This window comes from Staurois parvus, unplaced genomic scaffold (assembly GCF_062004578.1).
Source record: "Staurois parvus isolate SC_StPar_1 unplaced genomic scaffold, SC_StPar_1.0 ptg000376l, whole genome shotgun sequence".
NCBI lineage: Eukaryota > Metazoa > Chordata > Amphibia > Anura > Ranidae > Staurois > Staurois parvus.
The window spans coordinates 2,599,258-2,625,032 of NW_028318172.1; the positions used below are offsets into that span (position 1 = coordinate 2,599,258).

General features: G+C 41.9%; 1 protein-coding gene across 1 annotated transcript in view; it reads right to left on the reverse strand.

Annotated features, from left to right (window-relative positions):
* The window catches only part of ECE2 (endothelin converting enzyme 2), a 94,901-nt gene that overhangs the window by 63,380 nt on the left and 5,746 nt on the right, over positions 1 to 25,775 (reverse strand). The window lies entirely within an intron of this gene.

Below are 25,775 nucleotides of genomic sequence, written 5' to 3' on the forward strand. Positions count from 1 at the left end.
CCGTTAACAAGCATTGCATTAACGGGGCCTTTATTTAGATTGAACTGCCAATGCATTGCAGCCTATTTTTGTTTTTTTTTTTTCTTTTTTTTATTCTTGAGCCAGTGGTGTGGTGTGAAAAGACAAATACCAGAGCGAATCAATACAATGCATGTCAACACACACAAAAAAATACACTAGGGTATGTCATATGGTCTCCTCCAGAAGAGGAAGGACCCTCCTCTGCCTCCCCCCCCCAACCCGGCTAAAACTCCAAGGCACACTCTGGTACACCTAGCCTAAAGACACCTCTCCTCATGATCAGCTGAAGCCAACCACTGAGTACCAGTGATTGGCTGCGATTGATTCCCTCATCAACACAGTCAGTGCTAATGGGGGAGCTATTGTGTTCTCCAGGCGAGGGGAGTTGCTCCCGACAGGAGAACACAGTGATTATTGCTAGTGGCTATAATAGCTGCATGCAATAATCACATGTAAAATCTGATATGCTGATTGTACCCAAGTCTTACAACAATTGGAACAATCAGCCTGCCCGTAGATGGTTTGAATCTTGGCCAGTCCTTGCTGAACTGACCGAGATCTGAACCATCTATGGCCAGCTTAAGTTGCTCTCCCCAAGAGAGACCCCCAAAGCAGGGGAGGAAGTAACCTAAGGACCACACATCCTTCCGCTAGACTTCAGGGTAGAAGACTACTGGTAGATCTTAAAAGGCTAATTTAACCTTTTACAAAAAAATAATAAGCGCACTCATATTGCAAAGAACAGCTCAGTTCTGTATTGAGGTACAGACCTTCAGTCATGGAGCTGGAGCATGTATCAATGGACTACAAGTGCAGTAGTGTTACTGTACATGTGCTCCATTGAGATCTACAAGTTCCTCTGTCACAGTTGCAGATGCGACTTGCCATTTTTTAATTCTCAGATCCCCAGAGCTATGCAAAGCTGTGCCAAATTCAAATTTGACAGGAGCTGGCAGAGAGCAGAACCCCGTGATTCTCTTAGATTGTAAGCTCCAAGGAGCAGGGCTCTCCTAACCCTCTTGTATTAAACTGTATTGTTGCTGTATTGTCTCCCTTTATTCTGTTTCAATATTTTTATTAAGAAATGTTTGTTTTAAGAATACAACAAGCTCAAGATATGCCCACGCAGGGGCAGAGCAGAACAATAACACATAAACAGATACATCCTGCTGACCTGTATTAGCCAAATAACAAAATGTCCATTGACATCAAGAAGGGACGGCAAAAAGCCAAACCAAATAATAGCAGCAGCAAATTGTCTCCCTTTATTTTGTAAAGCGCTGAGTAAACTGTTGGCGCTATATAAATCCTGAATAATAATAATAATAATTCTTTAAGGGAAGTAGGCTGAGTATGTTTCATGTTACACCATAAATATGCTGTATGTGAGATGAAACATGGTCAAAACGTTGAACTTCGCTTTTAAATATATTATTATACCATGGACAAAACTTGTATATTGTATACAGTCAGGTCCATAAATATTGGGACATCGACACAATTCTAACATTTTTGGCTCTACACACCACCACAATGGATTTGAAATGAAACGAACAAGATGTGCTTTAACTGCAGACTGTCAGCTTTAATTTGAGGGTATTTACATCCAAATCAGGTGAACGGTGTAGGAATGACAACAGTTTGCATATGTGCCTCCCACTTATTAAGGGACCAAAAGTAATGGGACAATTGGCTTCTCAGCTGTTCCATGGCCAGGTGTGTGTTTTTCCCTCATTATCTCAATAACAATGAGCAGATAAAAGGTCCAGAGTTAATTTCAAGTGTGCTATTTGCATTTGGAATCTGTTGCTGTCAACTCTCAAGATGAGATCCAAAGAGCTGTCACTATCAGTGAAGCAAGCCATCATTAGGCTGAAAAAACAAAACAAACCCATCAGAGAGATAGCAAAAACATTAGGCGTGGCCAAAACAACTGTTTGGAACATTCTTAAAAAGAAGGAACGCACCGGTGAGCTCAGCAACACCAAAAGACCCGGAAGACCACGGAAAACAACTGTGGTGGATGACCAAAGAATTCTTTCCCTGGTGAAGAAAACACCCTTCACAACAGTTGGCCAGATCAAGAACACTCTCCAGGAGGTAGGTGTATGTGTGTCAAAGTCAACAATCAAGAGAAGACTTCACCAGAGTGAAAACAGAAGGTTCACCACAAGATGTAAACCATTGGTGAGCCTCAAAAACAGGAAGGCCAGATTAGAGTTTGCCAAACGACATCTAAAAAAGCCTTCAAAGTTCTGGAACAACATCCTATGGACAGATGAGACCAAGATCAACTTGTACCAGAGTGATGGGAAGAGAAGAGTATGGAGAAGGAAAGGAACTGCTCATGATCCTAAGCATATCACCTCATCAGTGAAGCATGGTGGTGGTAGTGTCATGGCGTGGGCATGTATGGCTGCCAATGGAACTGCTTCTCTTGTATTTATTGATGATGTGACTGCTGACAAAAGCAGCATGATGAATTCTGAAGTGTTTTGGGCAATATTATCTGCTCATATTCAGACAAATGCTTCACAACTCATTGGACGCCGCTTCACAGTGCAGATGGACAATGACCCAAAGCATACTGCAAAAGCAACCAAAGAGTTTTTTAAGGGAAAGAAGTGGAATGTTATGCAATGGCCAAGTCAATCACCTGACCTGAATCCGATTGAGCATGCATTTCACTTGCTGAAGACAAAACTGAAGGGAAAATGCCCCAAGAACAAGCAGGAACTGAAGACAGTTGCAGTAGAGGCCTGGCAGAGCATCACCAGGGATGAAACCCAGCGTCTGGTGATGTCTATGCGTTCCAGACTTCAGGCTGTAATTGACTGCAAAGGATTTGCAACCAAGTATTAAAAAGTGAAAGTTTGATTTATGATTATTATTCTGTCCCATTACTTTTGGTCCCTTAATAAGTGGGAGGCACATATGCAAACTGTTGTCATTCCTACACCGTTCACCTGATTTGGATGTAAATACCCTCAAATTAAAGCTGACAGTCTGCAGTTAATGCACATCTTGTTTGTTTCATTTCAAATCCATTGTGGTGGTGTATAGAGCCAAAAATGTTAGAATTGTGTCGATGTCCCAATATTTATGGACCTGACTGTATGTGTAATCAGATTATGATTAGTCTTGCAATTGAAAAAAAAAGTTGTAGCTCTTTTATAAGACTTAACCTGACTTAACTTTATAATATGTTCTCTTTACTAAATGAATGTTTCTTGCTTTTAATTTCCTACGATCGCTTTTATTGTGCATGTCATCATATGTTCCTTTGAGCAGCCAGCACACATTTTTTAGAAATCTAACTGTTCAACAAGCCACAATATAAACAAATCCCATTCAATGTGCTAGGCTAACTATAACCTTTGTACAACAAGCTGAGCAGAGCTCTTATAATACGGCTTAGATGGGTTGAATAGAAAATGTTACCCTCATAGCAGGATATTTGAAATAAATGTGTCTGAATCTTGTTTATTGCAGGTCAGTGTTATGTCAAGGACAAGGCCCTGAGGTTGGTCCACCTTTGCTACAGACAATAAGTACTGTAAATGCATTGTTGAGAAGGGGCACTGCAATGACCATGAATGTAAGGGGGCACTTCTCCACTGGCCACCAATGTAAATGGGTCCTTCTCCACTAACCAGTTATATAATGGGGACTACAATAACCACCAATGTTAGAAGAAACTTCACCACTGACCACCAATGTAAAATGGGCACTATGCTGACCATCAATGTAAAGGGGCAATACAATGACCACTAACATAAAGGAACACGTCACATACCATTAATGTAAATTGGTCTTTCCCCACTGACCACTGATGTAAGGGGGACTACAATGACCACCAATGTTACAAGAAATTTCTCCACTGACCACCAATGTAAAATGGGCACTATGCTGACCATCAATGTAAAGGGGCAATATAATGACCACTAACATAAAGGAACACGTCACATACCATTAATGTAAATTGGTCTTTCCCCACTGACCACTGATGTAAGGGGGACTACAATGACCACCAATGTTAGAAGAAACTTCTCCACTGACCACCAATATAAAATGGGCACTATGCTGACCATCAATGTAAAGGGAAAAAACAATGACCACTAACAAAGGAACACCTCACATACCATTAATGTAAATGGGTCTTTCCCCACTGACCACTGATGTAAGGGGGACTACAATGACAATGAACAATGTTAGAAGAAACCTCTCCTCTGGCCACCAATGTAAAAAAGTACACCAACCACCAATGTAAGGGAGCATTTCTCCACTGACCAAAAATGTTAGGGGGGGACTACACAAACTTCTGTGCAAAATGCATACCATAGAAACACACCTGCCTGCTTGTATAGAGGGGGTGAGTGTTAAATACAAATATCCACTGCAGGTGTCAAATACAGTAGATATGCCACTGTGGTAATTTGTCCTTCCTTTCTAGTACATGTTGTCTAACTTGGCAGGCTTCTACATCATAGCTTTATTTATTTCTCCTGTCTAGTGTTTCTAATGTTGGACAATAACCAACATACAGTTATCATACCTTTCAATGGAAATAAAAGCAAAATGCAAAGTGCATTTACCCACAGCCACAAATCAAAATTAATTTCTCACAGATCTGATTTCAAATCTTAAATAGTCCCTCATCAGTTAGTCCCACTATTAAACTGTTTTCCATCTATTTTTTTCACAAGATGGCAAGAAAATAGACCTTCAGCATCATTCCATTAAGACTCTTTAGCAGAAAGATTGAACATTTAAATATGATGGCCACAATTAAATATTTTACATCTTCGCAGCATTTAGAGTTCTAAACATTTATGAGTCATTTGGAGAGCAGACATTTCTCAACTTTCCTCATAGCTGATTCTGCTGTTGGCTTTTCAGAGCCAGAGGAGCTGAATGCCCTTTCTTGGAAGAAATACCACATCAGTTCTTCAAAAATAAAACATTAACCAGACATTCTAGAAAGATAGTCAATGCATTTCCCTCAAATAAACACACACCTTCTTTTTACTCTTCTGCAAGCAATAAACCACAAATGGCTGTCACAACCTGAACTACTGTATCTGAAATACTTAAAGGATAAGTTTACCATTTGGACAAAAATAATAAAGGAGCCTGGAAAGCAGTGCGCCGGAGATCAGTAGATCGCTGATGCCATGCAGGTTTCCTGCAGACCTGTCATGATATCTGCTTGCCGTACGGAATGTACGGGCAAGCAGCTATTCTGACAGGAAGCTTCAATGAACTACCACGGCACTCCACAGCGCCATGGTAGTTCATTGGAAACTACAAGCCTACAGCCGCTAAGGTTGCCGGGACTTGTAGGCACTCATTCAGAACTCTGTGAATGAGTGACAAGGCCGTGTGGGCTGACAGATAATATGGGGAAACTTCTCCTCGTGTTCTGTCAGAGGGGGGGGGGGGGGCGGTGTGTGCTGCTGCAGCTATGGGAACATGTTACATGTTCCACCCTATAAAGGGGTGGAACATGTAACATGTTCCAAAGGTGAAGTTATCCTTTAAGCCTAGTACACATGATCTGAAAGTCGGACAATAAATACCGCTTTCAAAATGATCGTACGATAATCTGATCATTAGTGCACAGCTTTCATCCGAAATTATTCGATGGGACAAACACCAAATTTTTTTTCATATGATACCAGATCATACGACTTTCATTTAATCAGTACAGTATTCATCCGAAAAAAAAAAAATCGGAAAAGCAAGACCGCGCTTTCTCAGAAACAAAAGAATACATTCAAATCAGTACCTAACCCTCAAGAGGCGTACAATCTAAGGTCTCTAACTTACATTCATACATACACATACTAGGACCAATTTAGACAGGATCCAAATAACCTACCAGCATGTTTTTGGCGTGTAGGAGGAAACTGGAGTACCCAGAGGAAACCCACACAGGCACAGGAAGAACATGCAAATTCCAGGCAGGTGGTGCCGTGTTTGGGATTTGACCAACAATCCTAGTACTGCCAGACGGAAGTGCTAAAATGTACAAAATATATGTAAAGCGCTGGGTAAATGCACTATATACGGTGGATATAAAAAGTCCACACACCCCTGTTAAAATGTCAGGTTTCTTTGATGTAGAAAAATGAGACAAATATAAATAATTTCAGAGCTTTTTCTACCTTTAGTGTAACCTATAAACTGCACAACTCAGTTGAACAACAAACTGAAATCTTTTAGGTGGAGGGAAGTAAAAATAAAAAACATAATATGGTTGCCAAAGTGTGCACACCCTTAAATTAATACTTTGTTGAAGCACCTTTTGATTTTATTGCATCACTCAGTCTTTTTGGGTATGAATCTATCAGCATGGCACATCTTGACTTGGCAATATTTGCCCACTCTTCCTTGCAAAAGCACTCCAAATCTGTCAGATTACAAGGGCATCTCCTGTGCACAGCCCTCTTCAGATCACCCACAGATTTTTGATCGGATTCAGGTCTGGGCTCTGGCTGGGCCATTCCAAACCGTTCATTTTCTTCTGGAGAAGCCATTCCTTTGTTCATTTGGATGTATGCTTTGGGTCGTTGTCATGCTCATTCCTCTTCATATTCAGCTTTCTACCAGAAGCCTGAAGGTTTTGCGCCAATATTGACTGGTATTTGGAACTGTTCATAATTCTCTCTAGCTTGACTAAGACCCCAGTTCCAGCTGAAGAAAAACAGCCCCAAATGATGATGCTGCCACCACCATGCTTCACTGTAGGTATGGTGTTCTTTTGGTGATGTGCAGTGCTGTTTTTGCGCAAAACATATCTTTTGGAATTATGGCCAAAAAGTTCAACTTTGGTTTCATCAGACCATAACACGTTTTCCCACATACTTTTGGGAGACTTCAGATGTGTTTTTGCAAAATTTAGCCGGGCTTGGAAGCTCTCTGCGGACCCTGGCTTTTGCTGTAGGATGTGACTAAGAAAATGTCTGTGGACAGTGAAATACTAGACCAACCTTATTTAACTGGGGTGCTATCTGGGTTTTTCAGGAATGCCATGGCAAAACACTTAAAATTGCCCAATTGTCAACAGGGTGGCAGGTAGATCAAGCATGCCTTTTTTTTCATTAGACAAAGCCACAGCTGTTTATTGTGCAGTATTACAACCTTGGGAACTGTACAGACCAGCCAATTAACATACTAGTCAGTTTTTGTGGTCAAAGGTATATTTGCTTTGTAAAAATAAATCACCTTTAATGTTGGGTGTCTTATGTGCGTGGATGTTGCTGCATTATGTAAAACTATTAGTTTTGTTTTTCTCATTTTAGATTGGGATTCCTCAAGATCGTGCTTCAACTGAAAATGGGTGCCTTGACTGAAAGAGGGTTGAGAAACACCGTAGTAGACCCTCCTGTTATTTATGATTGTTGTTCTGGTATGTATCATTGTTTTCATTGTAGGTGGGATGGCTTGTTGTAATTTCCCTTTCCTAGCTATCTGAGCCATCACTGTTAATGTTTCCGCTACTAAGAGACGTAAAAAAAAGGTTATATTCCCTCATAAAAGTACTTAGCAAAGCAAAAGGTAATTATGCTATTCAGACTACAAAGTGTGTATACAGTTGCTGTCTTCAAGAAATCTAGCGAAAATAAACTGCAAAGGATATGTGTGGGGTAAGTAATTATATCATTGTTTTTTTCAACTATGATGTTTTTAGGCTTCACTGCCCACACCACCCACCCATAAGCTCAGTCCCACCATTACCAATAAGCTACAGAATTCTTTATATGGGTACTAAAATTGATTATTTTGAGAAAGAGATCAAAAAGATATTCTGAAATGCTAAATGACAATTAAAGTAGATGTAAAACAGAAGAAGGACATTCAAGTTTCTAAATGCTGTTTACCATAAACACTTCCCATTTTTTAAAGTGATTGCAACATGTCATAATTACCCGCTCTGTGCGAAAGTTTTGTACATTGCAGCCCTGACCCTCCTCTTCCAGGGTCCTTCACTGGCACTCCTAGCTCCTAACATCCCGACGAGTTCCCACATAGCAAACCGCCTGCTATGGGGCATTTGTGCAAACTCACTCCCGAGTGTTGCTCTGTGTGTCCATTGACACACAGAGCGTGGCTCTGCCCCACCCCCCTCCCTTCTCACTGGCTGTGACTGACAGCAGTGGGAGCCAATGGCTCCCCTTGCTGTCTCTGAGCCAATGAGACGGGAGAGAGCTGAGAGAGCCACTGCTATCATGGACAACACTGGTTCAAGATCGAGCTCAGGAAAGTATAAGGGGGGCTGGAGGACCGCTTGCCGACAGGCCTATAGCAGTTATACTGCTACAGGGCTGCCACTCTGTGTAGAATCACATATATAAACATGATTCTGCATGTCAGGGTAGGGGGCTCACATACGTGTGCCCGCCTATCCACACTGTCAGTGGCTCCTGTAGATGTCAATCACCGGGTCCTGGCCAGCAATTCATGGGTGGGACCCGGCGATCGGCAGAGCAACTGACAAGAGAGAGATCTGTGAATGTAAACAACATAGTTGTGAAATATGGGTGTGAACCTCCTGTGCTTCTACGTACAATACATACAAATAACAGAGAGAAGCTGCTAACATCCAATCATATACCAAATAATCAAATAAATGAGATAAGAAAGAAATGATGCAGCGCTACTCAATAGCAATAAATCACATATTATGAACTAATATATGCATAATATAAAAAATGTGAAAACAATATATAAAGTGACACAACGTGCAAAGAACATAAATGTGACTTGATCCACATGGGATCTTTTCACTTTTGTACCATACTTGTTGCAAGCATTGGTTCACATATTTCTGTTATTACCATCAGTGTGGTGGTGTATTATCCACTTTGTTCACTTCTGGATCTGGTGAGGATCAGGTCACAGTCAAACAACACAGTTCCCTCTCCTGTCAGTGGGAATGTGCTATTTTATCTCCCTGCAAAGCAGGAAACTAAAAACCAGTACACCCCATAGTAAAACACCACAGTAAACTGTAAAATGACTCACTAACACACAGTTAACCCTTTGTACGCCCCAGATCTTAACCCCTTCCTGCCCAGTGTCTTTAGGACAGTGACAGTGCTTTTTATTAGCACTGATCACTATATTAGTGTCACTGGAGATGTCAGTGTCAGTCAGTTCCCACCCAGTGTCAGAATGCCCGCATTTTGGCCTAAATTTATGAAGAATTTTTTTTACTGGATATTTTTTATAGCAAAAAGTAAAAAATATATTTTTGTTTTATTTTCTTATTTTTCCTGTTTATACCTCAAAAAATAAAAAACCCAATGGTGATCAAATACCATCCAAAGAAAGCTCTATTCATATCAGGTCTGTTGGCTTACCAACAGAAGAAGGCTTCCCATTTGTTTTTGTTGGCCACTAGAACAATTGCTCAGGCATGGAAGAGTCTGTCCGTCCCTCCTCAAGGGTTGAGGGACCGTTTGACCACTCTGATGCTCAATGAACAGATGTCGAGTATCTGTAATGACTCCCAAATAATGATATAAATTACATTTGGGTACAGTGCTGCGTGACCGCATAATTGTCAGTTAATGTAGCACAGCGCCCAATAGCAAACAATGGCTTGGTCATGGAGGGGGGGGGGGGTATCTTCCTGCTTATATGCATGCACTCAAGTGATGATTGTAAGGCATTTTAAGGACAGATTTTCAGGTAGGGACAAACGTGGCCAGCCTAAGTAATGTGTGTTGAAAAAGCCACATTAAAACTGGCCATACATGAATTGAAATTCATCCAATTCAGCAGGACCCAGTTGAATTTAAATCAATGTATGACTGTTACCTTTTCGTATTCATAAAAAAAAATGAAAAATTCATAAACCGAAACGCAGTTTCCCATAGGAATGCATTGAAAACCAATTAATCTGTTCTGGAGGTCAGAAAAAAGTGAAAAAGTCTTTTATCTGTTCAAAACTCTTTATAAAGTGCACTTTAAAGGCATAAATACTGTTCAGGGACATGATTAAAAATGAATTCGTAAATGCATTGAAAGCCAATTAATCCATTCCAGAGGTCAGAAAAAAGTAAAAAAAAGTCTTATCTGTTCAAAACTCTTTATAAAGTGCACTTTAAAGGCATAGTACTTTACAGGGTATGATTAAAAAAAAATTGTAAATGCATTGAAAACCAATTGATCCATTCGTATTGCAAAAAAAAATCGGAAACTGAGCCATTATTTTCAATGGATTTTCATTCGTAAACCGAAAATTACGTTAACCGAGGCATTCGTAAACCGAGGTACGCCTGTATAATGGGGGGGAGGGGTGGTTGGTTACATTGGTAAGGGTATCTATATGTTTACACCAAGTTCCAAATTATTGTGCAAATTATATTTTTCTTTTACCTAAATAATTGATGTAAATAACAGTCAGCATAATTCTCATGTTATCAACTATTAAGAGTACAATTCACATTTTATTGAACAAACCTCCTAATGATAACAGTATTTTTTTTTAACATAAAAAACTTACAATGCACTGTTCCAAATTATTATGCACAGTAAGTTTCAAAACACTTTATAGGTTGTAAAGAACTGAAAATTGTCATTTGTTGTGTTTGCAGCATATTTACTGAAATCAAAAGCTATTTCAATCAAACTTTTAACAACATTTTAACTTTTTAAACATTTTAACAGGTCACGTTACATTTTAACATAGGACCCCTTATTTGATAGCAGCTTCACAAGTCTTCCATCCATTGAACTTGTGAGTTTTTGGACAGTTTCTGCTTGAATTTGTTTGCAAGATGTCAGAATAGCCTCCCAGAGCTGCTGTTTGGATGTAAACTGCCTCCAACCCTCATAGATCTTTTGCTTGAGGATGCTCCAAAGGTTCTCATTAGGATTGAGGTCAGGGGAGGATGGAGGCCACACCATGACTTTCTCTCCTTTTATCCCCATAACAGCCATTGATGCAGAGGTATTCTTTGCAGCATGAGATGGTGCATTGTCATGCATGAAGATGATTTTATTACGGAAATAATAGTTATTCCTTCTGTACCAGGGAAGAAAGTGGTCAGTCATAAACTCCACATATTTGCAGAGGTCATCTTTACACCTTCAGGGACCCTAAAGGGGCCGAACAGCTCTGTTCCCATGATTCCGGCCCAAAACATGACTCCACCACTGCCTTGCTGACGTCGCAGCCTTGTTGAAGCAGGGTGGCCATCCACCAACCATCCACTACTCCATCCATCTGGACCATCCAGGGTTGCACAGCACTCATCAGTGAACAGGATTGTTTGAAAATTAGTCTTCATGTATTTTTCTGCCCAACGCAGCCGTTTCTGCTTGTGAGCATCGGTTAGTGGTGGCCGAATAGAAGGTTTATGCACAGTTGCAAGACTCTGGAGGACTCTATACCTTGATGTCCGTGGGACTCCAGAGGCACCAGAAGCTTCAAAAATCTTTATGCTGCTATGTAATGGTATATTAGCAGCTGCTCTCTTGATTCGATGCATAGATCTGGCAGAAATATTCCTCAATGTGCCTTTATCTGTACAAACCCGTCTGTGCTCTGAATCAGCCACAAATCTCTTAATAGTGCGATGATCACGCTTAAGTTTTCGTGAAATATCTAATGTTTTCATAACTCGTCCAAGGCATTGAACTATTTCACTCTTTTCAGCAGCAGAGAGATCCTTTTTCTTCCCCATATTGCTTGAAAATGGTGCTCTGCTTAATAATGTGGAACACCCTCCTTTAGTAGTTTTTTCCTTAAATTGGGCTCACCGGCCAATCTAATTATCACAGGTGTCCGAGATTGTTTTCAGTGATCAAAAGAGCCCTGACACACAATGCCATCCATGAGTTAAACTGAAAAACAAAATATTTCATCTTTGTGACACTTAAATAGAATTTGCATAATAATTTGGAAAGCAGTGTAGTAACATTTTTTTTATATTTGAGTGCACGTGTTCTCCTTGTTCTTTCTTTAGTAGTTTTTTTTCTTTTTTTTTTGTGATATAGTATTTAGGGGAGCGCATGTTAGTTATTTTGTTAAAAAATAGGGGATGTGGCAAATGCAATTTTATTTATTGTTTGGGTTAAACATATTGATATTTGTCTCACTGTACTGCATGATAATTTTTTGATATCAAGATATGGACCTATCTCGGTGTTTTTTTTTTGTTTTGTTTTTTGCCATGTCCACATTCTTCACAATTACTACACACATACTGTATGTGTGGGGTATGCTGTTAACAGTGTTATCATGTCCTGAATACAGAACAGTTCTCCCATTTTTTTCAGGGTGCTAAGTGTGTTTTAATGGGGTTATTTATTACTATGGTATTTTGCTGTCTTATGTGCAATAATTAATCTTGAGGAGGACGCATCTCTGTAATACGTTTATTTGAAATGAGATTGCACAATATTACAATTGTAATAAACCTATGCATTTGGTTTGTTGTAGTCTATAAACTGTGTTTGAGTGTTATGTTTGAAATTTAATATAGATCCTGGCCCTGTTAAAGTATTTGCAGGCCACCAACTTATCTTCTATATTATAGCTTTTATCCTTATATACAAATCTATACAGAATGGAAGAAGGCCCTGTAGTACAGAACAAATTACTATATCTAATTCCCTGCAGGCTATTACAGAGGCATTATTGTTTCAGCTTTGGGGCCCCAATTATTGCATGCATATTTCAAAGTGAAGACTCCATGCTTCAGAAAAGTACAGTATGATGTTTGCACAATAGGAGGCAGGCTTAGGGAGAAACAGAACAGAGCTGAGTCTGGAAATTGCTGCCAAACTACACTAATTTATCCTGGTTATGTGAATCTAATTGTAGTTGGCCTGTCAGTTACTATTAGGTTCAGTTTATATTGGCTCTGCTAATTCTTGGAATAGCAGGATAAGAATGTTACAAGGAAATGTAAGACATAAAGACCCAACCATTTAAACAGGAATAATGGAAATCTGGAAAACTAGCAGCTCTGGTAGTTTTCAGGAAGGCTGGTGACTATGGAATGCAGTTTTGATAAAAGCACCTTTACTGATATTCACCATTCAATGTTAATTTGCAAGAATTATTTCTCCTCTTTTCTTAGCAAAATTTTGTAAAAAAAAAAAAAAAAAAAGGAAACCACCACACAGTGGAGGGATCACTAGTATCCATGTTAATTGTATGGGATACCCACAAGCTTGACATTGTCAGTCCCTGCTTTAGGATCACCCAGCTAGCACATTTCACCCAATAGGGCGTAGTCATAGTAGTCTACAACTAAGCCCTATTGCAGAAGACTTAAAGCAGGGACCGTCAATGTCAAGCTTGTAGCTATTCCATGCAATTAACATGGATACTAGTGATTCCTCTGATGTGTGGTGGCTTTCTTTTTTCAGCATCTAATCTGTGAGTAGAGAAACCTTGTAGTGCCCCGGGCACCCGGGCTTCAAGTAGCAGTGGAGAGGAGCAGCTTAGAGCAGAGTCTTTGTTTACTGTAAGCATCTAAAGATTCAGTCAAGTTCACATGTGGAATGCTTCCCTTAATACTGTATGCTAAGTGGAAGAATTGACATGGGTCTAGATGTGGCCAGAATATGAAGCTACATTGAACCCTTAGTACCACCTTCCTGGCACCTTTAGTGCACATACTAGGATCTCTGCACAAATCACTGTTTTGGGAGCAGTGGTGCATTTAGGTCTTGTGCTGCCTTAGGCAACACAAAAATCGGTCCCCCCACGGAGAGACCCTGACACCGACCAACACCCCCCTCCCCCACGAAGAGAGCCTGACATTGACCAACAACACCCCAGCCCCCACCTGTGAGAGCCTTCCACTACCACCGCCCCCCATACACTAGCAACCCCACCCCAGAAAGAGAGAGAAGACACTCACCTCCGGACATCCCCAGGAACAAGAGTCAGGCTCTGCATACACCATCAAGCAACCCGCAGCCTCTCTCAGATCCCACCTGGTCCCCATGCTTCGTGTCTCTTCTTCCATCCCTTCTTTCGGGCACTGCCCCCCAGAAAAATGCCACTGCCCCCTGAAAAATGCTGCCCTAGGCAAATGCCTTGTGGTAAATATGCCCCTGTTTGGGAGGGCTTCTGATGCCTCTCCAAATAGGGTTTCTTTTTGCGCTTCCAGTGATCTTGACATAGGTTGATGTTGCTTTACTGAGAATGACTGAGAACTAGACAAGGAATTCAGCTGATGCCATGGCTATTTGTTAGTACCAGTATCACTAATCACAGAAATAGTTCTCAAAATATATGCCAGGACAAAAAAAAAACATGTTCAATACTTCTCTGCATTAAATGCATATTCTCCCATGTTTTATTCCTTTAAAAAAAGACTGGAAGCACAGAAAAATAGCTGGATTTGCCAAAAATCCAGTAAGCTCTTTATTTGCTGACAACATGGAGCCTTTGCTGGACTGAAATACCAAACAACATTTCAAGCCCTGCCAGCTGGACTACAGACCTTCTTCTATCCACTCAACCCCTCTTTGACCCATTCCACATGCATACATTGATTTCTATTTTAAAAAAAAACAAAACAAAACAAAAAAATAGTGCTGTTGTCTTGACTCCCAGGAGCCTTTCTACAGCACACACTATATGTAGGGAGTGGCTCTTGGGTGATGTAGTTGTGGGGGTCTGGGGGAATGTTCTTATGAGTATGAACAAACCTCCCCGCAGCTGCCCCTGACAAAATGTTACAAGTCTATTGAAAATGGCACAATAATAAAAGCTGTATCTTACTATATGAACAAGGTAAAAGAGAAAACTAACACTTGGACATACCCTAGAGAGGTATGTATTGTACAAGACACTGTGTGCAAGACCATTTTGATTTTGCTAATATATTTGATTATAAATTATGCAATTTATTAACAAAAGCGTACATTTCCTTTATACACCAGCCAACCCGGCAATAATTTAGCATCACACAATTAAGGTTATCCACCAGATTTTTCAACAAAAGGGACTGTCCCCATATCCCTCCTCCCTTACCCCAGTACTCTCCAATCCCGCCCTTCCCCTGGGAAATAACAGTAGGCAGGTACGTCCCCTGGGGGAGACAAGCTTTACACAGTGTAGGCATTTTACGACTCAGCGGAACTGGATGTCCCTTCAGACGCTAGCACTCTGGTACAACCCCCTTTAAGTGCCTGATTGGCCTAACAGTTGTGTCACTTGGTACATTTGATTCCAGGCTTGGACAAATATACCAGATCACTTACCCCCTTTGAACATCTGTGTGCCACAAAGGAGTATACACCTCACCTTCTATCAGTATTATATAAAATGTTGAACAAGCCGGAGGAGACATTTGTCTCATCTTACGTGCACAAATGGGTGAACTGGATCATTCAATTAGCTTATAACTCCTCAATAGCTAATTGTTTCCAAGAGTAGGGTTACAAACGTCTGTCCAGGTGGTATAAGATCCCGGTGCTACTGAACAAATTTTACCCCTCAGTCTCCAGATTGTGTAGGCGCTGTCAGAAGGAAGAGGGCACTTTAGTGCATATCTTCTGGCAATATCCTTTGCTGAATCAGTTCTGGATAAAAGTGAGGAACTTAGTTTCACAGTTGACCTCAGTGGATCTGGGAACAGACCCATTGGCCTACCTCCTTCAGCTCAACTCGGTACCGTAACGTCGCTAAAAACGCTCTCTGACAGTTCATCTTCTGAATGCGGCACGGGCATGAATTCCAGGTCTGTGGAAGCAAATCTATCCCCCAACTATGGGTCACTGGTTTGCAAAGTTGAATAAAATTAATTCTATGGAAAGTCTAACTGCCTCCCTTAACTACAAGGAAGATGTTTTTTGGGAAATGTGGCGGCCTTGGAAGATGTACATTTGCTTGGCGCAATATCTGGGCATGGTGCCCACTTCCCCCGATCATGGTTGAGTCCTTCTTGACATAATCTTCCATAGGTTAAACCTTGAACTCTATGAATGGGCAGGTCTTATGGGGGAGGAGTAGAAGGAATGTGGGGCTCCTGTTCCTCTCTGCTCCTCCATCCCCCAGATCTGCATTTAGTACTGCCAGTGAGCTCTCACCCCGTCCTCTCTCTCTCGTCTCTTCCTCCCCTTTTGGCATCTCCCATTCATTCCGCACCCCCCCCCCCCACACACACACCATCTCACCCCCCTTTTTTTTCTCCCATTCCCTGAGAGTTAAGAAAATAATATTTTTCTACGTAATGTTTTCATTATTTTATGGTCCCATGATGCGAGGGATCGATTTCTGTGTTTTAAAATAAACAAAAGTTTGAGTTAGACTTTATGTATTTCTGGTTCATTACCCTACATTTCCAGTATGAGTGGCATTATAATAGTTTATGCAACAGACAATTTGTATCTAGCCTAACGTTCCTGGTTACTGAAATTGTGATATGTTGTGCCATAATGTGCCCGTAAATGTTTTCTGTGCAGTTTATGTTTTCCCATATTATTTTACTGTGTGATGGTACTTCCTTGTAAATGCACAATGTCTGAATAAAGAATTACAAAAAAAAATAATTTAGCATCAGGCTTCATTCTTAAGTATTTTTATCATCCATTAAGTCAATATACTATTCCACAAGATAATAATACATTTTTCTAGGTAATTTGATTTACATCCCAGGGCCAATTTTTAATTGCTAACTGCAGCCTTGATACTGACCCAAGGATCTGTAGGTGACCAAGTTCTAGAGAACAAGCTATGAAACAGGAGGAGGCCTTGATGTGTCTGATTCTAAGTACCATACTTGTCCTTCCCATTATGCAGGCAGCAAGCAAAGATAAAGGTCACATTTAGGATGAATCATAGAATAAAAAACATCATTGCAGCTGCTGGCACTTTTATCAATAAAACATTTAAGGGGTATTGGATGGTATGTGTGAGATGGTTATAGGGTTTCCTATAAAGTCTAAACCAGTGTTTCTCAACCTTTTTTCAGTCAAGGCACCCTTTAAAACTATGGATAATCTCAAGGCACCCTTTAAAACTATGGATAATCTCAAGACACCCTTTAAAACTATGGATAATCTCAAGACACCCTTTAAAATTCTGCACAATCTCAAGGCACCCCAATCTAAAATGTAAAAAACTTTTCTACACACATCCAGTACACCTAGCGTTAGAGGTGATTTATTCTTCCAAAGCAAATACAACTTTACGCACTGGTACTGACTAGTATTCCAATGTGTCTCTCTAATTTTCTCTCCCTCACTCTGCTAATGTGACCCCAGTGCTGACGGAGAGGGGAAAACAAGTATGAAGTGCATGCACCCGATGTCCTCCTTATTAACTAATCATGTCATTGGTTGTTAGGATGCAGGCAGCTAGAAGGTCATAAAAGTGCACAATGAAAACTTGTGGCTTTGTGTACTAAAAGGCAGGATTGATCCACCTGCTGGCTTGTATACAATTTTTGGGCATTTTGTCAATGCACCCCTGAAGAAGCCTGAAGACACCCCAGGGTGCCTGGGCACTCTGCTTGAGAAAATCTGATCTATACTAAACCTGAATTCTACTTGGTCTCCAAAACCGATTACAGCAGATTTTGTGCATAATTATACTGCTTTGTGAAGTTCCTGAGAAAAACATATACATCAAAGTTAAAAATTTTACCCTAAAATGGTATTGTACCCAAAAACAAAATTGTATTAAATTGCAGCTTATCAATTCTTAGATGTGGTGGCTGCTGCTTTTGTTCTTTTTTTTAGGCTTTTTCACATGGTGATCCAGCCAGTAAGTGTATTGTTTTTCAACAAAAAGTACTTTAACCACTAGCCTACAGGGCACTTATACCCCCTTCCCGCCCAGGCCAATATCCAGCTTTCAGCGCTGTCACATTTTGAATGACAATTGCATGGTCATGCAACACTGTACCCATATGAAATTTTTATCATTTTTTTTGGGACAGATAGAGCTTTCTTTTGGTGGTATTTAATCACCTCTGGGATTTTTATTTTTTCTTAAACAAACCAAAAACCACTGAAAATTTTGAAAAAAAATTGTTTTTTCTTAGTTTTTGTTATACAATTTTGTAAATAAGTGATTTTTCTCCTTCACTGATGTGCGCTAATGAGCCACTCATAGGCTGCACTGATGGACACTGATAGGTGGCACTGATGGGCACTTGTAAGGAGGCACTGGTAGGTTGCACTGATGGGCATTGACAGGCATCACTGATGGGCACTGATACATGACACTGATATATGGCACTGATAGGCGGCACTGTTAGGCAGCACTGACTGGCACTGATAGGTGGCATTGACTGGCACTGTTAGGCGGCACTCACTGGCACTGATAGGTGGCACTGATTAGCAGCACTGATTGACATTGATAGGTGGCACTGACTGGCACTGATGGGTGACATTGAAAGGCAGCTCAGATGGGCACTGATGGGCACTGGCACGAGGCACTGATGGGCTCTCACAGGTGGCACTGATGAACACTGACAGGTGGCACTTCTGGGGCCACACTGATCATCAGGGCACACTGATCATCAGTGCCCTGATGATCAGTGTACATGTCCCCTCCGTGGAAAGCCGATTACCGGCTCTCCTCTCGAGCTGTCAGCGTGACAGCTCGAGAGGAGAGAAATGCCGATAACCGGCATTTCCATGTTTACATGTGATCAGCTATGATTGGACACAGCTGATTACATGACCGAGCCGACATCTTTGGCTCTTTCCGTGATCCGAGGGACACAGCGCACCGGCGATCGCAGTGAGAATGGTAGGATGTCATATGACGTTCTATCAGAACGAGAGAACCACCTTGCGCCCGTCATTGTACTATAGGGCGGGCGGAAGGTGGTTAACCTCTTGCCGACCGCGCATAGCTGAATGACGGCTTCACCGCGGCCGGCCAGTTCTGAGTGGACGTGACGTCCTCCCAGAACGCGCTCTCCTGCGCGCCCCAGGGGGCGCGCACCCGGCGATCTCCGTGATCGCTGTGTCCTACGGACACAGCTGATCACGTGATGTGGTGAAAGGCCGATCCCACCGGCCTTTTACCACGTGATCAGCGGTGTCCAATGACACGCTGATCACAGGGAAATGCAAGTGCCGGTTCTCGGCTGCACTTTCCTCACGCTGTCAGATCGTGAGGAAAGTACTGCCGAGAACCGGCAGTTGTCAGAGCGGGGATCGGCACCGATCATCAGGGCACTGATGATCAGTGCCCTGATGATCGGTGCCCAGCAGTGACACCCGCAAGTTCCGCCCAGCAGTGCGCCCACTAGCCCCGCCCACCCGTTCCCAGCAGTGCCCCCACCTGTGCCCAGCAGTGCCCCCACCTGTGCCCAGCAGTGCACCCACCTGTGCCACTCTGCAGTGCCACCTACCTGTGCCCAGAAGTGCCACCTACCTGTGCCCAGCAGTGCCACCCACCTGTGCCCACCCACCTGTGCCCACCAGTGCCACCCACCTGTGCCCACCCACCAGTGCTGCCCACCAGTGCCACCCACCAGTGCAGCCCAGCAGTGCTGCCAGTCAGTGCCACCAGTCAGTGCCCAGGGGTTGTGCCAGTCAGTGCCGCCAGTCAGTGCCCAGAAGTGATGCCAGTCAGTGCCGTCTATCAGTGTCACCTATCAGTGCCGCCTATCAGTGCTGCATATCAGTGCCGCCTATCCGTGACCCCTAATTAGTGCTGTCTATCAGTGCCGCCTATCAGTGCCCTTTAGTGCTGCCTATCAGTGCCCATCAGTGCCGCCTATCAGTGCCCATCAGTGCCGCCTCATCAACGCAAATCAGTGAAGGAGAAAAAATACCTGTTTGAAAAATTTTATAAAAGAAACAAATAAACTTTTTTTTTTTTTTCAAATTTTTTGCACATTTTTTAATTTATAGCGCAAAAAGTAAAGCGCCCAGTGGCGATTAAATACCACCAAAAGAAAGCTCTATTTGTGAGAAAAAAATGATCAAAATTTCATATGGGTACAATGTTGCATGACCGCGCAATTGTCAATCAAAATGCGGCAGCGCTGAAAGCTGAAAATTGGCCTGGTAAGGAAGGGGGTATAAGTGCCTGGTAGGCAAGTGGTTAAAGCGATGAACGTTTAAATTTAAAAATAAATAACAAACATGTTATACTTACCTGCTCTATGCAATGGTCTTCTCAGGTCCCCTGCTCCGGGCTCCTCCCGCCCCCACCAAGAGTGCCCCCATAGCAATCACTTGTGCATGCTCGCTCTCAGGCCCCGCTCTGTATGTTCATAGACACACAGAGCTGGCCTCAGCCCTGTCCCCACTCCCTCCTGGCTGTGATTGAGAGCAGTAAGAGCCAATGGCTCCTGCTGCAATGTTTGAGCCAATGAGGAGGGAGAGTACTGGGAGAGCCTTGGTTTTCCAGATCGCTGGATCTGGCTCATGTGAGTATAAAGGGGGACTGGGGAGGGAGCTGCACACTGAAGTTTTTTACTTTAATGCAAAGAATGTATTAAGGTGCAAAAACCTTCAGAATTTAGAACCACTTTAACAGACCAAGCTGCCCAGACAAAGTGGCAGTTAGCGTGCTGAGACAAATCATTTAACACTGACAGGGGGTACTTACAACAATCAGCCTTTATTTATTTATGTAAACATTTTATCCCAGAAGGAAAAAAAACTGTTTTGCTGTAATGCATTAGCTGGAGTTTGGCTTTAACCAGTTCCTGACCGCGCAATAACCAAAAGACAGTTACAAGGCAGTCACCTAGTTCTGGGAAGACACCCATGAATGTCCTCCCAAAACCACACCCTCCATGTGCCAATCACAGCTGATCACAGTGCAAACAGGAAATGCCGGATATCGGTAGTCCTCTTCTGACAGTGCGTGAGGAGAGGAGAGTCGGTAAGCGGCATTCTCAGAGGGGACATCTACACTAATCAGTGCCCTGATGATTAGTGTAGCCCTATCAGTGCCCATCAGTGTGGCTACTAGTGCCCATCAGTGCTGGCTATCAGTGCCTCCTCAGTGCTGAATGTCAGTGCCCATCAGTAATGTCTGTCAGTGCCGCCCATCAGTGCTGCATATCGGTGTAGCCTGATCAGTGTCTCCTCATCAGTGCCCATCAGTGCAGCCTATCAGTGCCACCTATTAGTTCCCATCAGTGCAGCCTCATCAGTGCAGATCAATGAAGGAGAAAAATCACTAATTTATAAAACTTTATAACAGAAACTAAGAAAACTTTTTTTTCCACAATTTTTGGTCTTTTTCATTTGTTTAGCAAAAAATAAAAACCCCAGTGGTGATCAAATACCACCAAGAGAAAGCTCTATTTGTCTCATAAAAATTTAGTTTGGGCACAATGTTGCATGACTGCTCAATTGTCATTCAAAGTGCAACAGCGCTGAAAAGTGAAAATGGGCTTGGGCGGGAAGGGGGGAAAAGTACCCGGTAGGCAAGCTGGATCACCAGATGAAAATAAAAGTGAAAATAAAGTTTAGAAAAAAGAAAACTAATGAAGCTAACACACAAGGATTGTTAAACTGCAATATATGACATTTTTGTTTTTGGGTCTATTGCTGCTTTAATTCTTGAGTGCTAGATCTTTCATTCAGTACATCTCAGCAGTTTTAGATGTAGTAATCTGAATTCTATCATATCTTTCTTTAGAAACCATGGGGTGTTACTAAAACAGTAATATCACCTTGGGCTGGTTTCTCTTCAAAATTAGGTTCAGCAGAATTAAACGCAAAAATCCTTCAATTGAGAATTTGAAATGAACACAGGCTAGGTGAATATTACTCATGCAGTATAGCTACCAGAGTTTTCACAAGGTACTTCCACTATGACTACATGGACAGGTGCTTAAGGGTCCTTGCGCACAGGGCGGACCCATTTAGCGGATCCGCTTGCTCAGTGGAGAGCTCTCCGCTGATCCCCGCTGAGCAAGCGGATGACATGTCTGTGTCTGCTCCGCTGCTGCAGAGCGGGCACAGAGCAGCTCGCTCTCCTCAATGGGAAGAAGGATGAAAACGGATCGCCTGTCCGTTTCCATTCGACCTGCTTCAACGGACGGAAGGAGAATTGGATCTCCATCTGTCCCTTTTTGCAGAATGGATTGGATTGGATGTTGGTGGGTGTAAACGGACACATGTCCATTTACTCTCGCCGCTCCATAGAGGAGACTGGAGGTTCCGATCAGGTCCGCCTGAAAAAGGGCACGTGGACCCGATCAGAACTTTCATGTGAAAAAGGCCTAGCCTGTTATTGTCTTTAGGGACTTTTTTTAGCCATTCAAGCTCCCAGCTCTTCTGCTCCACTTAGAGCATGTTTAGACTTGCAATTGGAGGACATTAAAAGTAGACAGTTGAGCTGCATTTTTTAGCCCCCCCTCCTGATCTACAATGGCAATGGATGGGGTGCTCATATGCTGCTCTTGAGAAGCTTTTCTTTGTCCAACATATCGAGCTCCATTCAAGCAACAGAACCAAGAAAGCACAGCAAACGCCTGTCAACCACATGCAATGCAGGCAATTTTGGTGTGTTTGTGTGGCAATTATGGGGTTAAAACTGGCAATGATGAGGCATCACATCGACTCACCACCTGCCGAAAGTCTCTGAAAAGCAATCTGAACGCAGATTGCTTTTCAGAGGAGCGTCAGTTTAGATGCAAGTCTAAACCTGAAGTCTTACCATTTGGCTAGGTTTAGACCTGTGTTTGCGATGCTTCCTCATTCTCTGGATTCACTTTCGGCGGGCTTGGATGTCTGGTCATTTTTGCTATAGACATGAAGTGAAGCATCACAACCATGGCACGCGAACACCCTCAACTGCTTCATTTGCAACTTAAAGGGGGCATTTTGGGGGTGCTAAAAATGTGGCTTCATTGTGCGTTTTTTATACCCCCCCATCCCCAACCTCAAGTCTAAATGAGCCCTTTCAGTTGCATTTTCTTGGAAAGAAAATAAATGAAAAATTCAGCTCTGTGTCTGAGATTTGCTTCTAATGTAATGGGTTGAGGACGTGAAAAGTCTACTGTAATGATCCTGGTGCAAAAGTTATCAACAGGTATAGGGAGCCAATATAAATCCAAATATTAGTTGTTAGTACATACATCACACAACTTTACTTTGTAAGTAACAGTTAAAAAAAAAATGAATTTACGCTTAGTAACATGGTCAGAAAATATTTATACACAGATAATGAAATACAAAACACTTTCAATATACATAATCCAAGTGATGGATCTATCCTGTTTGAACCTCCTAGCATACTGGAAATCTTTATTTCCTCTAAAGCCCAACTCCGGACAGATAAAAAAATGGTACCTTGCAGGGAGGATGTACCTGCAGCATAGCTCCTTTTGTCTGGGGGAGAGGAGAAACAGATTACCTAATCCCAGCAAGTGGTGTTCCCCTGCGGTCCGGCGCTGAACTGTCCCTCAGCATCCTCATGTCCAGAGCAGAGCTGTGGACCCTAGTCTGTTGACATCAGGACCCTAGACCATGAGGGGTGCAGAAGCTGTTGGGCCAGCTTAGCTGCAGGGAGGAGCAGAAGATCGGGTAAGTATATCTCCTTTTTTTGTTTCCCTGGACATAAACAAGCAATGAACCCCTGGAGTACAGGTACATCCCCACTGCAAGCGACCATTTTTTATTTGTTCGAAGTTGCACTTTAGGTCTACACACATTTTCATGCAGCAATTGCATGTAACAATAACTGGGCTAACCAATATCTGTATACCGTGCAGGATATAATCATTTTAGCAAGTCTATGTCCCTAGTAGCAAATCAGAACCAATAAAACTCAGTTACTAAGATGCAAAGTAATGCCTTTTTTTTAGGGGGGGGGTCGCTTTTTTTGGAGACCAAGTAGAATTCAGGTTTAGTTTAGATCAGATTTTCTCAACCAGAGTGCCCAGGCACCCTGGGGTGCCTTCAGGCTTCTTCAGGGGTGCTTTGGCAAAATGCCCAAAAATTGTATACAAGCCAGCAGGTGGATCAATCCTGCCTTTTAGTACACAAAGCCACAAGTTTTCATTGTGCTCTTTTATGACCTTCTAGCTGCCTGCAGCGTAACAACCAATGACATGTTTTTCAGAGCAAAGATTTATACCAGGCACTTTTAAAACTGAACTTTAGCCATAAAAAAAAAAACAAAAAAAAACCAGAAAACCTTCTAAAGCTTTGGTGACCTTACTTTAGGTCTTTATCGATTCATATTTGATGACATCACCTGGGTGAACCTGTATTTGTTTATAACAGCTGTCATATGCCATACCTGTCAACTGGCAGAAGCACAGTGACAGATAGATGTGCAGGAACAATTGGCGGCTATCAGGGTTTTTTTTGTCTTTCGGTGGGGCATTGTGCATCATGATTGACGTGGATCTACATCACTTGACAACATGATTGACAGTGGATTTACATTATGGGACATTTTTTTTAACCACTTGCCCTCCAGAGGATTTACCCCCCTTCCTGACCAGGCCATTTTTTGCATTACGGTGTTGAGTTACTTTAACTGACAATTGTGTGGTCATGCAACGCTGCACCCAAATTAAATTAATTCCCTTTTTTTCCCATGAATTGAGCTTTCTGTCATTGGTATTTGATCACCTGTGCGTTTTTTTTTTTGCGATATATAAAAAAAAAAAGACCGACAATTTTGAGAAAAAAAACATTATGTTTTACTTTTTGCTATTAAACATGTCCAGTAAAAAAAATCTAATTTTCGTCATACATTTAGGTCAAAATATATTCTGCGACATGTCTTTGCTAAAAAAAAATCCCAATATGTGTAAATTAATTGGTTTACATGAAAGTTGTAGCGTTTCCAAATGGCGGTATATATACTGGGATTTTTTTTTATTTTTACTAGTAATGGTGGCGATCAGTGACTTATAGCGGGACTGCTGTGGGCATTCTGACACTGGGGGGAACTGACTTGGTGTTACTGACATCCCCAGTGACACCAATACAGTGATCAATGCTAAAAAAAGGCACTGACACTGTGCTAAAGGCACTGGGCAGGAAGGGGTTAACATGTTTTGTGTTTTACTAGGGGGCGGCGGTGTCCATGTGCTTCACTGTAAGCACACTGCTTTGGATGGCTGTGCACAGCCATCCAAAGCAACATGCACGAGCTGACTGGGAGGAGAACTGTTTTGTTTACATACAGTTCTCCTCCCTGTCAGAGATCCTTGGAAATCATTGGGCGCCGGCCGCGCGCCCCCTACTTGGAAATGCGAAATCACATGTGGGGAAAAGGCCCTTGTGTTCATCAACATTGGAACAAAGAGCTTTGCCTTTTTTTTTTTTTTTAATTGCATGGGGCCCGCTAAAATTCATACTTGATCTGAAGTTCCTGGTACAAATTAGGAATGGGAACCCCATGCTGTTTTTTTTTTGTGTGTGTGTGTGTGTGTGTGGGTGTCTCCATTAACATCTATATCAGATCCTCATCTAGGAGAAGAGTCTGATAAAAACAAAGGGAATCCCCATTCATTTTGATTGTAAACAGAATAAAGCAGCCAGGAGCTCTCATTTTATTGGTAATTTAAACAATTTTTTTCTTTGCAATTGTCAGTGTTACAGTGGTAGGTTATATCCATCCCATAGATGCACAGCTTCGCAAGGCAGGGTCAGGTCATCCCCCAGGTATGTTATTAAATGCAATTTTGCATTTTATTGTTTCACTTTAAGCAATATTAAAGTGTTACTAAACCCAGGAATCTGCATTCACTATATCTGGTCTTCCACAGTACACAGAACATGGAAATGCAATTATTTTAGTAAATATAAACTGCTAAATACCTTTTCTTATC